At 59.6% G+C, this 12,253-nt stretch overlaps 1 protein-coding gene and 1 long non-coding RNA gene across 6 annotated transcripts in view; one reads left to right on the top strand and one right to left on the bottom strand.

The window, feature by feature from the left end:
• The window catches only part of PEAR1 (platelet endothelial aggregation receptor 1), a 20,433-nt gene extending 14,685 nt beyond the window's left edge, over nucleotides 1-5,748 (bottom strand). For all 3 annotated transcript variants that reach the window (XM_040635836.1, XM_040635834.1, XM_040635835.1), the window contains exon 1: nucleotides 5,645-5,748. The gene's annotated coding sequence lies outside the window, so the exon portion shown is untranslated. The remainder of the gene's footprint in view (nucleotides 1-5,644) is intronic.
• LOC103668333 lies at nucleotides 4,199-9,396 on the top strand. 3 transcript variants are annotated; one of them, XR_569983.2, is made up of 5 exons: nucleotides 4,199-5,083; nucleotides 5,182-5,393; nucleotides 6,613-6,789; nucleotides 7,860-7,999; nucleotides 9,234-9,396. It is a non-coding gene; the product is annotated as an uncharacterized LOC103668333 (long non-coding RNA). The 3 variants fall into 3 exon arrangements; XR_005836228.1 differs by lacking the exons at nucleotides 7,860-7,999; nucleotides 9,234-9,396 and having other exon boundaries at nucleotides 5,194-5,393; nucleotides 6,613-6,822; XR_005836227.1 differs by lacking the exons at nucleotides 7,860-7,999; nucleotides 9,234-9,396 and having other exon boundaries at nucleotides 6,613-6,822.
• The last annotated feature ends 2,857 nt before the right edge of the window (nucleotides 9,397-12,253 follow it).

Raw genomic sequence — 12,253 nt, 5'->3', positions numbered from 1 at the left:
GGGGGGGGGGGGGGGGCTCCAGGCCTGCACACAACCCGCCCCAGCCCTTCTTCCGCTCAGCCTGATTCCCTCCTGTGGGGAGCCCCTGATGGACAGGAGGTGATCCTTTCTGTAGGACGCAGAGAGCAGAGGGCTTCCCCCACCGGCTCCCCTCCCCAACTCTTCTCTGGGCGGTGGACAGCGGAGGACAGCCTCTGAGCTGCGCAATGAATCACAGTTCTCAGTCCCCCCTCTGTAAAAGGGGGCGACAGCAGCAGAGCTGTCCTGCAGATCGTCAGGGGAGTTAATACGGAAAAGGGCTGCGAGATCCCAACGTGCTCAATTCCCATTCGCTGTCTCCCCGACCCGCACCCCATCCCCATCCCCACTGCCTTTGGCACTGTCATACCCTTCGGGTATTAATTCCAAGAAAAGCTGTTTCTTGTTTTTTTCTGAAGAACCCCCAGGACGATCCGGGAATGGGGCTTAGCTGCTGACACAGAGAAGGGAAGTGGGGGTGGGAGGGGGCCAGACCCCCCACAAAACCTGATCCCTCAGAACGATGGGCTGCCCGCCAGGTGCATCTTCAAGCCAAAGAGGGATGCCGAGACAGGACGCCTGACTTCTGCTGTCCCCAGCCTGACCACCAAGCCCTGGTGCCCCCGCCCCTCCTCCCATCTCTGTCTCTCTGTCCCCCACATCGTGGAGTCCAGATGTCTTGACCTTACGGGCTGTCACTTACAAGCTGTGTGACTTCAGACATGTCACCGGAGCCCTGAGAGCCTCCCTTCCCTCGACTGTAAAACGGGAGAGTGACCCCCATATCTCGCGGGGTACAGTGGGGGTTGGAACCGCTAGTGCCGGTAACCACCTGGAGCAGAGCCTCAGACCAGATGTGTGCGGGTGCAGAGACAGAATCCCCCAAGTTCTAGACTCTCGGCCTCTTCCCTTTGTTTTTGTTTTGTTCCTCGTTCGTCATAGAAAACTCTCTGCCTTCCGGCAACTGGGCTCAGGTCGGGATCTCCGTGATCTAGCAGCCGTGAGATGGAGCCCCATGTGGGGCTCACACTCCACGCAGGGTTGGCCTTGGATTCTTTCTCCCCCTTCCTCTGCCCCTCTTCTCTCTCTCTCTCAAATAAATAACAATAAATAGAGTCTTTAAAAAAATCTCTCTGCTTTCTGCCTTTTTAATCTTCCTCTATCAGTTTCTGGGTCTGTGTCTTTCTGCCTCTCTTCTCCCTTTCCTTTTTTTTTTTAAGGTTTATTTATTTATCTTTAAGGTTTATTATTTCTCTCTCTCGAGCAGGGTGAGGAGCAGAGGGAGAGAATCTCCAACAGACTCCACGCTGGACACGGAGACCAACACAGGGCTCGATCTCACGGCCCGTGAGATCACGACCTGAGCCAAAAATCAAGAGTCGGACACTTAACCTACTTAGCCCCAGGAGCTCCTCTCCTTCCTTTCCGCTATCAAGGCTGCCAGGTACAGCACAGTTGTGCAGTGCGTTCACTGCACTAGGGAATCTGCCCTCAGGTGTGCCACAGAAGCTCACCGAGCCCTGTGTCTTAGCTTAGCCACGGGGGCCTGGCCCTGGGTCTACCTCCCTTGTCTGTGTCTGTTTCTCTGTGCCCTTTCCAAACCCATCCTTGCCATGGAGACAGGATCACTTAGTCCTCCCCACTCAGCAGTTAGACCCCGTCTGCTGCCTCCTCGCACAGGGATGCACTGTGACCCCCACGCCACCCAGTACCACGTGTTCACGCTTGCACACGTGAGCTCAGAGCCCCTCCTACATGCGGCTAGGCCGCCAGGCCTTCGGCACTCCAGGCATGTCTGCCGGATGGAGGGACAGGAAGCCTATGTGCCGGCCAGACACTGGGCGGGAAGGGGCAGGGGTGAGGGGCTGGCCTTGTGTTCTCTGTGGCTCAGGAAACAGAAGCTAGAGGGCCCTCAGCCCAACCTGTTTACTCATCAGGAAACAGGGAAACTGTGGGGATTCTGATTCACCAGCCATCCATCGCGTGCCTCCTGGAGGCCGGCGCCAATGCCAGTCCTGGCCCCGCCACGGCCACGGCCTATAGGTGCCGCCGACTGCTGTCTTCAGTCACGGGAGGGCCACGGAGGCCTCGGGGAAAGCGACTTGCCCAGGGCCAACTGGGGGTCAGTGGCGACAGCAAGATTAGAATCCGGTTCAAAGAACAAAGCACTGGGTGGAGGGGACCCCCCAGACGACACAGGCCAGGAGCAACTCCCCTTCTGCCCCCTCAGGCTCCCTGCCACCCCCAGATACCCTCAGAAAGTGTCGCTCCTCTCTGGCCACTGCCCTCTCTGACGCCCTCTGTGGCTCCCCACACCATCACGGGAAAGGGCACCCAGGAGCCAGGCCGGCCAGCTGTCCATCCTCGGGGAATCTTCCAGGACCCCACCCCTGGGGCCGCACACGTCCCCCATTCCTCCCAGCCTGAGCGTCGGCCTGCAGGCCCCCGTGGCCCAGAGGGGCCTGAGTTGTTCTCCCCCGGGGCCGGCTCCAACTGGACACAGACCAACACTTCCCAACACCCCAGCCAAAGGCTTGACACCTGTGTCCCTCCTCTGGGGGCATGTGGGGCCGACGCAGGCCAAGCCAGGAGTCCACAGCCCCTGGAAGCCTTGGGGTCTGCTGGCCTGGGCTGGGCTCGGGGTTGGGACTGCCGGTTTGTGCTCTGGCTTCCCTAGCAGGCTGGGGCATCCTCTGTCTGTTCCTCTCCGAGGCCCTGAGTGGGCTGGGTGCCCCCCTGCCACGGCCACCATGCTTTTATTAAGGTTAGTCTTCCCAGCTGGAATGGAGCTCTGTGGGGTCAGAATGCTTTCCTGCCTTCCTCCCCACCGTCCCCGGCACCAGCCAGCAGGGCACAGAGGGACACCAGCCCCGGGACGGCAGAAACTGCACATTCGTGTGGAGCGGGCAGACGGACGGATACACCCTGAAGCCCGGGCTGACTCCAGCCAGCCTGGACCTTACTTTGTGGGGCACGGGGGTGAGGGAGAGGCGTGTGGAGGCTGGGGCTTTACCCCGGCTCATCTGTCAGCGGCACCGGGGCCTCAAAACCCAGGACTGGCAAGACGCCAGAAACTGGAGTTCAGAAAGCTTCCACCCTCGAGGAGTGAAAGGCGGCTCCAGACCTGCCCTGCTGACCTCGGGCCGGAGTTCCGCCGGGCTGGCCTCCGGAAGGGATGACAGCACAGCGGTGCGAGGCCCTGAGTCACCTGGGGGGGGGTGTAGGCACACGGCCTAAACCCTTATCCTGCACCATGGGCCTCTCGGGCCCTGGGACACCATCCCCCTCCCTGGCCACCCACACACTTCCCCCCAAATTGGAGGGACTGGGCCCCTGATGCCCTATGTGGGGGGTGGGAGGCAGGGAAGGGGAGGGGACCCAGGAGGCCCCACGTCCCAGAGCCCCCCACGTGCCAGTTCCCTCTGGAGACCTCTCTTGGCACGCGTGGGACAGCTATCGCCAGCCCTGGTTCAACGTGTGCTGTGGGCTAGATGACTTCTGCTCCTTCTCTCAGCCGTCCTGAAAAGTAGGTGCTATTATGGGGTGCCTGGGGGGCTCAGTCGTTGGGCATCTGCCTTCGGCTCGGGTCATGATCCCAGGGTCCTGGGATCGAGCCCCACGTCGGGCTCCCTGCTCAGCGGGAAGCCTGTTTCTCCCTCTCCCTCTGCCCCTGCTTGTGTTCCCTCTCTCGCTGCCTCTCTGTCTGTCAAATAAATAAAATCTTAAAAAAAGAAAAGAAAAGAAAAGAAAAGAAAAAGAACGAAAAGTAGGTGCTATTATGCTTCCCATTTTATAGATAAAGAAATATCCCAGAGAAGTTAGGTAATTTGCCCCAGGTCACCCAGCCAGGCGAAGGCAGAGCAGGGATGGGGACCAGGTCTACCAAACCCCGAAGCTCATGCTTTTACACCCTCCTTCCCCCCTGCCTTCCCTCTGGTCCAGGGACTCCCCACTCTCCTCTGTCTCCGCTCCTTTCTGTTCTTTCTCTAGGTCTCTGCTCTGTTTTCCTAAGTCTGCCCTTTCTTCCCTCGGGCTCTTGTTTGCAATGTCACTGTCTCCATTCTCATATTTCTGTCTCTTTATATCTCCGTCTTTGTCTTCTCTCTCCTTCCTGGTCTCCCCTTCCTCCCACTGGTCTCTCCGTGCCCAACTAGGTGCCAGGCGTGGTGCCGACACCCTCCCTAGGATGGCGGGGCTAGGACGGCCGGGCCCTCCGGCGCACAGCGAGGCTCTTTCTCAATGTTTCCCAAGCTGCTCTAAGGAGAGGATGGGAGCACAGCAGCAGAGGCCCCCCCCTGACTCCAGCACCCTCCCCAGCAGCTGGTAGGGGGGCAGGCAGACAGCAGCCCGTGACCTCTATCTCTGCCTGGAGAGCCAGTTTCCTCTTCTGGGAAAGTCTGATAGGGAATGGAGTAGGGGAGTGAAGAAACAGATGCCAACCCTGGGTTTCACCTCCCAGTGAACACAGTGGACCAGCGGAGCGAGCCCGGCCTCCCACTCAGCTCCTAGGCGCAGGGAACGTAACCCAACCACAGCGGCGAGTAGGCTGGGTAGACTTTGGGGGCTTCAGGGGCGGGAGAGGAGCAGCAGGGGACAGGAGACAGGAGAGCTGCCCCCACACTTGGCTCACACGCACACACACAGGTACCAGAGGACTGGGGTGGGCTGGGGTTCAGGGACTAGCCCCCTGACCCCACCATCCCCCTGCCCAGGCCCGGCTCAGACCAGGGTGAGGGCTGACCCCTTGCCCAATCCTGCCTGGAGCAGAGGTCTGGCGGAGCCTGGGAACCTCGGGCCAGCACAAGCTGTTCCCATCCCTGGGGACTGGGGTCACAGCCCAGCCCCGGGAGAGGCCACTCATGAAAGGTCAGGACAGGAGAGTGAGGGTCCAGTACTGAAGGCAGGAGATGGGGTGGGGCTGCGGGGTGGCCTCGTGGGGACCCCCGGCTCCTGGAGCCCGCCACCCCCACCCCAGCCTTGCCACCTCAAATGATCTGCCCAGCCCGAGGCTTTGTGAGGGGCCAGATGTGGGAGACCTGCGGCCAGCTTCTCGAGCTCCAAACCGGTGAGGCCATGGGCGGTGGGCGGCGGCACACCTGGGCCCTTGCCTCGCCCTCCTGAGGGGTCAGGTCAGGTCTCAGCAGTAACAATAGCCCTGACCAGGCGCTGTGCTAGGAGGAGACAAGTTCCCGTTCATCTGAGCCTCCAGCAGCCCCAGGGGCAGGCCCTGTGCCCTATGAGTCCCCGCTTAGAAAGAGCGACTGAGGCGCAGAGGACCTACGGCCAGGCAGGGGCAGAGCGGAGATTCGAACTCAAGCAGCCTTGATTCCGGTGTGGGCGCTCTCAAGGCTCCCCGCAGCCTCGCAGAGGACCTGGTACCCCGCTCTCCGGCCGGCCCGAGGGAGTCGCGAGGGGACGCCCCCCAAGCCCCAGAAGTCGCTCCGGGGGGGGGGAGGGCTCGGGAAGGGGCCTCATCTGCATGCCACTGACTTGCTGTCCCCCGGAGAGGGCCACCCCAGTGCCCTCGGTCCCTCCGCTGCCTCCACCCTCACGCAGAACTCGCGGTCCGCAGCCCTTCCCAGGAGCAGGGGGGGCGCGGGGCGCGCGGGGGTGCGCAGCCACTCACCTGCCTCGGACCCGAACTGTCGCCGGCCTGGGGTGGGGACCGCCCGGCGGCCAGGAGGGGACGGCTGGGCGGTGGGACGGCGGGGAGGCGGGGCGCGCGGCCCGCGGGGCGGGGCGGGGCAGGAAGGAGGCGGGGCCCCGGGCCCCGGCGGGGCAGGAAGTGTGGAGAGGGCGCCGGGGAGGACGCGGGAGCCTGGGGAGCTGGGGAGGGGGGGCTATGGCCTCTCGGGGAGGGAGATGCCGGGGAAGGGGACGCTGGGGAGGCTGGGGGCGCCGGGGGAGGGTGACTGGAGGAGCCGGGGGCTGGGGTCGCCGGGGGAGCCGGGGGAGCCGGGGGAGCCGGGAGGTCCGGATCCGAGGGAGCTGGGGCTGAGGGCTCCAGGGGAGCGGGCTAGGGTCGGCTGGAGAGGGGGACGCCGGGGGAGGGAGAGGTTGGCAGGCTGGGGGCGCCAGGAGCCGGAGGGAGCGGGGTTGGGGTGGCAGCCTGGCTTGGAGCGGAGAGGGTGGGGAAGGGGGGTCCCCGGGCCCGGGACCCTCTTGGTTCCCTAGAAGCTGCAGGGCCCCGGTTGCTCCGCCTCCCGCGCCTCAGTCTTCCAGTCTGCAAAGTGGGGCTGTGCAGGGGGCCAAAGAGCCCGTCTACAGCGGGCACCTTCCCTGGGCGCCTGCGACCGTCGGACCCGAGGCGGGCCTGGCCCAATGTCCCCTCCTCAAATCCCGCTCGAGGAGCCCGGGGCCGGCTGCGACCCTGGGCCCAGCCTCCTCCCCTGCGCAGAGCCGGCCTGCTGCCGGGCGCCACTTGGCGGCCACAGCGCGCACCTGCAACCCCACTCTTCTTAGGGCCCGGGACCGTAAGGCCTCCGAGCGGACACAGACCGTTTTTGTGACGAGTACCATTTGCTTTCATCCTCGCTAGCGCTTTAGGTGGACTGCGTCATTGAATCCCTAACTCGAGATCGGTTTCATTTACAGGATGAGACGGCTGTCCGGCGCGGTCAGGACGCTACAAGTGGCCGTACAGGATTCGAACCGTGGTCTGTGCTCCCACCCCTGGGTTGCACCGCCTGCCACAAAAAAAGCTAGGGTAGTTCAGAAAGAGCAAGTCAGGAACAGGAGAAAAAATCTCCTCCTTAAATCAATTTTATTGAGGTATGACTGACAATAAACGTACCCACTTAAAAATGTACTGTTCGATAACGGTTTTTAAGATTTTTAAAAAATTATGACAAAATCTACGTAACAAAATTTACCATTTTAACCATTTTAAAGTGTACAGTTCGGTGGCATAAATACATCCATATCATAGAACCACCATCCCTCCCCACAACGTTTTCATCACCCCAAACCCGAACTCTGCTCCCTTAACACTAACTCCCCACTCCTCCTGCCCCTGCCAATCTCTATTCTACTTCTGTGTCTATGCATAAGTGGACTCATATAATATTTGTCTTTCTGTGTCTGGCTTATCCACTTGGTTGGATGTCTTAGTTCGAAGAATTTTGACAAATGTGTTACCCGTGTAACCACCACTTCATCAAAACAGCTTTTTAAAAGTAAACTCAGGGAGCCTGGGTGGCACAGCGGTTAAGCGTCTGCCTTCGGCTCAGGGCGTGATCCCAGCGTTATGGGATCGAGCCCCACATCAGGCTCCTCAGCTATGAGCCTGCTTCTTCCTCTCCCACTCCCCCTGCTTGTGTTCCCTCTCTCGCTGGCTGTCTCTCTGTCGAATAAATAAAATCTTTTTTAAAAAAATAAATAAAATAAAAGTAAACTCTACACGCCAAGTGGGGTCGACGTCACCACCCGGAGATCAAGTGTGGCATGCTCCACGGACTGCACCAGCTGGATGCCCCAATCAACAGAATTTTTAAAAATTTTTCTGTCCTTGCCGGGTGCCTGGGTGGCTCAGTCAGTTAGGCATCTGACTACTGATTTCGGCTCAGGTCGTGGTCTCTCGTGGTGGGATCAACCCTGCCTCAGCCTCGAGTGGGCTCCAGATTCTCTCTCCCTCTACCTGACTCTAAAATAAATAAATAAATCTTTTAAAATGTTTCTGTCCCCCCAAACTTCCCTCCTATCCCTTTGCAAATAATGCCCCACCCCCACACCCAGCTCTGTGAAATCTCTGACCTGCTTTCTGCTCCCGTAGAATTGTTTGTTCTAGAATTTCCTATACATGGACTCATGCCATACTTATGTCTGGCTTCTTTCACTCACAGTAAGGGTTTGGGGGAGCTCATTGCTCCTTGTCGCTGAGTGGCATCCCACCGTATGGATGTACCGCAGTTTGCCTTATCTTTACACGCCACTGGATGGGACTGGCTGTTTGGTTTCCAGTTTTGAGCTACTGTGAGTAAAGGTACTCCGAACGTTTGTGTACAAGTCTTGTGTGAACATGTTTTCATTTATCCTGGTAGTTGTTGTTTTTTTAAAAAACTCTACCCCCAACGTGGGGCTCGAACCCATGACCCTGCTATGGGGAGTCGCATGCTCTGAGCCAGCCAGGCGCCCCTGTCCTGGTAGCTTCTTTGGAGTGGGATTGTGGGGTTTAACAGTGATGAATCTGTTATGTATTCTGGCTTCGAGTCCTTTACCAAAAATATGTCTTGCGCATAGTTTCTACCTGAGAGGCTCCTGTCTGAGGGAGACCAGCAAGTGCTTAGTGTGGTGCTTCGGGGAGCTGTGCGATGGGGAGGGCAGGGGCAAGTGCAGTTTACCTGGTGCAAAGGACGGACCCGAAAGTTTGCGGGTGGCAGACTAAAATTCTCCAGCAGGGGGCAGCAGAAACCAGCGCACAGCTCCGGGTCCGAAGGCCCAAGACCATAGAGTTGCGTTACGCCTGAGGCCAGAGGGGCCTTGAAAGTCTTCCGATGCAGCGCCTTCTAGGGGCCAAGGGTGGAACCTGCGCCCCGCCCTCCACCTGCGCACCTGTTCTCTTCCCTCCATGTTCAGGTTCAGCTATCCGGCGCTTTCTCTGGGACTCTGTCCAGACTCTCCCTCCCTCCCCACTCTTGCATATGAACGTTAAATTTGCCTCACCTAGACTGAGTGTTTTGGTTTTTTTCCAAGATTTTTTTTTTAATTCATTTGGGAGAGCAAGAGCATGAGTGGGGGGAGGGGCAGAGGGAGAGGGAGAAGCTGACTCCCCGCTGAGCAGGGAGACCCATACCCACGGGATCCAGGATCCTGGGATCATGACCTGAGCTGAAGGCAGACACTTAACCGACCGAGCCACCCAGGCGCTCCTAGACAGTGTTTCAAGGACTGGGGACAGGCCGAAATAACCTTTGTGACCCGGAGCCTGGCACAGAGTAAGAGCTCATGAACCGTCACAACACCAGCTGCCCTCTGGCAAGGCTCCTCCAGCTCTCTGGGCTCCACCTCCACCTCCTGGGCCCCGTCCTGCGGCTGGAAGGATGGAGGTTCTCCTGTTGACTCCCAAGAGGGGTCAAGGGGTCCAAGGCCCTCATTCTTTTTTTTTAAGTTAGTCTCTATACCCAGTGTGGGGTCCGAACTCACAACCTGGAGATCAAGTGTTGCCCACTGACTGAGCCAGCCCAGCACCCCAGCTCCTTCATTGTTTTGTTCAACAGGCAACGGTCTTGTGCTTACCTGGTGCCCTGGATGCAGAGGAAATGACCATGATGGTGGCAGCTACTTCCATTGGACAGACCCTACTGACTTCCGGGCACTCATCTAAGACCTTTATATTTAATAACTTATTTAGGCGAGAAATAAAAGTACCCGGTTCTCAAGAGCTCACATGCTAGTTGAGGACACTATTAGTCATTCATTGGTGGAACAAAGATTTGTCGAGCACCTCCTGTGTGCGGGCATGGGGGGCTACAGCTGAGAACAAAATAGAGGAAAATCTCTGCCTAAACATGGAGGGGGAAAATGAAGCTTTCAACCTAGTCGTGGGACGGGGGGGGGGGGGGGGGGGGGGAGATGATGAATCCACGAAATCCGTAGAATCGTGATGCGTTACGTTGTCAGTGCTGTCACAAACAGAGGCAAACGACACAGGGGAGGGGGGCAAGAGTGTTGGGGGTCCCGGTTTTGGAAAGGGGGACAGGGAAAGCCTCACTGAAAAGGTAATCTGCAGGTGGAGACCTAGAGGAGATGAAAGTGGCCCACGCTGCTCTCTGCAGGGAGGACATTCCAGGCCACAGAAATGCGAAGGCCCCGAGGCCCAAGCACACACCGTGTTTAGAGACCAGCTGGGTGACTGGAACCGAGTGGGTGTCAGGGGACTGGCTGGGTCAGATCCCGTGGGGTCTTGTCGGCTGTGCTGGGGCTGCTGGAGTTTGTTCTGTGAGATGGGGACCCACTAGGGGATTTTGAACAGAGAAGGGTCACAATTCAGTTCAAGCTTTAAAAGAATAACTGGGGTGAGTCGGCCGTACGGAGCACAGTGGAAGCAGGGGGTGCAGGAGGAGGAGTGGGAGGAGGCCATCCCACTGATCCAGGGGTGCCCTGCCTGGGGACGCACTGTGCAGCGGGTGGCTCAGAACCCAGGACAGTTCTCCCAGAGGGAAGCTACGGGGGGAGAACGCAGACCGTGGATGCCTCTCCCTCTGGGATGGGAAGGGGTTGCGGGGTGGGGGGTCCTAAAGGTGGCCATGTTGAGGGAATCAGAGGGCTGGAGAGAGTGCCCTGATGTGGTGGCCGGCCCTCATTGAGCATGAGGCTGGGCTCTGGGCCTCCTGCACACACAGCTCACCGCCCCAGCCAGGATGTCCCCAGATGGCCCCTGGCCCCATGCACCCACACCTGGTGGTCAGCCAGGGCAGGGCAGGGGCGGGCAGTGGGCCTCCTTGCAGGTCCCCAAGCCTGTCTAGGTGCTTGGCCATGGTGCTGATGACGCTGACCAGGATGGCCCACTCTTAGGGGCCGTGCCCACCTGATCCCTCCCTCGTTCTTTCGGATCTTTGGGTGTGGGTAAGGAACCCTGGGAAAGGAGCTACAACCCCCATTGCACACCTTCTAGCCTGGTGTCTCCTCCCTGCCTCAGGCTCCCAGGTCCCTGCTCCTCATGGTCCCTGCCCTGGATCTGCCCACAGGCCCCCACCCCCTCGCCCCTCCCAGCCCTGCCCACTCCAGTTCCATCCCTTACCCCTCCACTGGAGCTGTAATCACAGCTCAGCCCAGACCCCCTCCTGTGAATAATTGGGGCTGATTTAGGGGCTATCAGGGGAGAGAGGGGGGGCTAATGGAGTTGGTGGGGGGCCGCCCTGGTGATGAGAGAGGTATGAGAGGCAATTAGCAGGGCCAGCAGCCTCAGGAATCACCTAATGCACAGGCGGGCTGTAAGGGCACGGGAGGGGTCCGGGGTGGACTTGGACTTGGGGAGGGATCCTGGCCCTCCACCAGGATGCCAGCAGGAGGTCGGAGGACAGGTAGCAGGAGGGACTTCCAGCAAAACAAGGGGGGGGGCCTGTGGAGAGGGAGAGAGGCTGACGGGATGAGTCAGGAGTTCCCGGTCCCCCAAAGCCCCCCACTCCCCAGTGCGAGTGCACACACACACACACACACACACACACACACACACACTGCCCCCACTGAATGCTATCCCTCACTGGGGACCAGCTCTTGATTAATACCAACATTAGCCCTGAATGCTCTCCCCTCCTGGCCTCACTGTCATAATTACCTCCTCTCCCAGCCCAGCAGAGGGGAAGCCAGCTCCTCCGGGGCTGAAAGGAATGAGTCTGACCCCCTGCCCAACAAGCCACTCCTGCCCCCTCCTCTGTGCTTCCGAAGGGAAAGGGAAGGAGAAGAGAGGCAGGAAGGAGCCCTGAGGAAGGAGAGTGTCCTCCTGTCCCCGGCACATCTGTGCCGCATCCCCTCTCTGAGGCCCTCAGCCCACAAGGCTTGCTGCAGTCACAGCCAGCCCCATCCCAGGTGGTCAGCCAGGGCTGCAAAACCTGGGCGAGGTGAGCAGCCAGACCCCCGAGCCCCTTCCCCTGCCTCCATCCTTTCTGATTCCACCTCAAGAACAGGACCGTGCACAGCCGCGTGCAGAGCGTGAGGTTTACACACACCTCCTCCCAGAGACTGTCCCATGCCAACACCAAACCAGACACGCTGGGGTGAGAAGGGGATGACACACTCCCCCGCGTGGCACCACCCAGGCCACACACAGAGCCACACCAGGGACACTCGACACTCGGCTCCCAGGAGCAGGGAGGCTGCCCAGGGCCCGGTGGCGGCAAGGTGTCAGAACATCCCAGTGCTAGTGCAGGGGCTTGGCCTCTACCCTGGGACCCCACCTGCCTGCACTTGAACCTCAGGAGGAGGGACCCTGTCTCTCCCCTTTGAGCCGCCACCTCGAATCTCTCCAGCTCAACTGCACCCTCCTCCTCTCTCCCTCTCCCCTTCTCTCTCCCTCTCCCTCCTTCTCTCCCTCTCTCTCCCTCCCTCTCCCTCTCCCTCCCTCTCCCTCCCTCTCCCTCTCCCCCCTCTCGCCCTCTCCCTCCCTCTCTCTCCCTCTTACCTTTCCTTCTCCCTCCCTCTCTCCCTCTCCTCCATCACCCACCTCCCACCTCCAGCTCAGCCTCTGCTTCTCCTTTGCCTGCCTCCCATTGCTTGTATGTGCTATTTCTTCTTTTTG

This window comes from Ursus maritimus, unplaced genomic scaffold (genome assembly GCF_017311325.1).
Source record: "Ursus maritimus isolate PB19 unplaced genomic scaffold, ASM1731132v1 scaffold_2, whole genome shotgun sequence".
NCBI classification, from domain to species: domain Eukaryota; kingdom Metazoa; phylum Chordata; class Mammalia; order Carnivora; family Ursidae; genus Ursus; species Ursus maritimus.
Note: the sequence above shows the minus strand (reverse complement) of the source record. Positions and strands in the feature narration are given on the sequence as shown.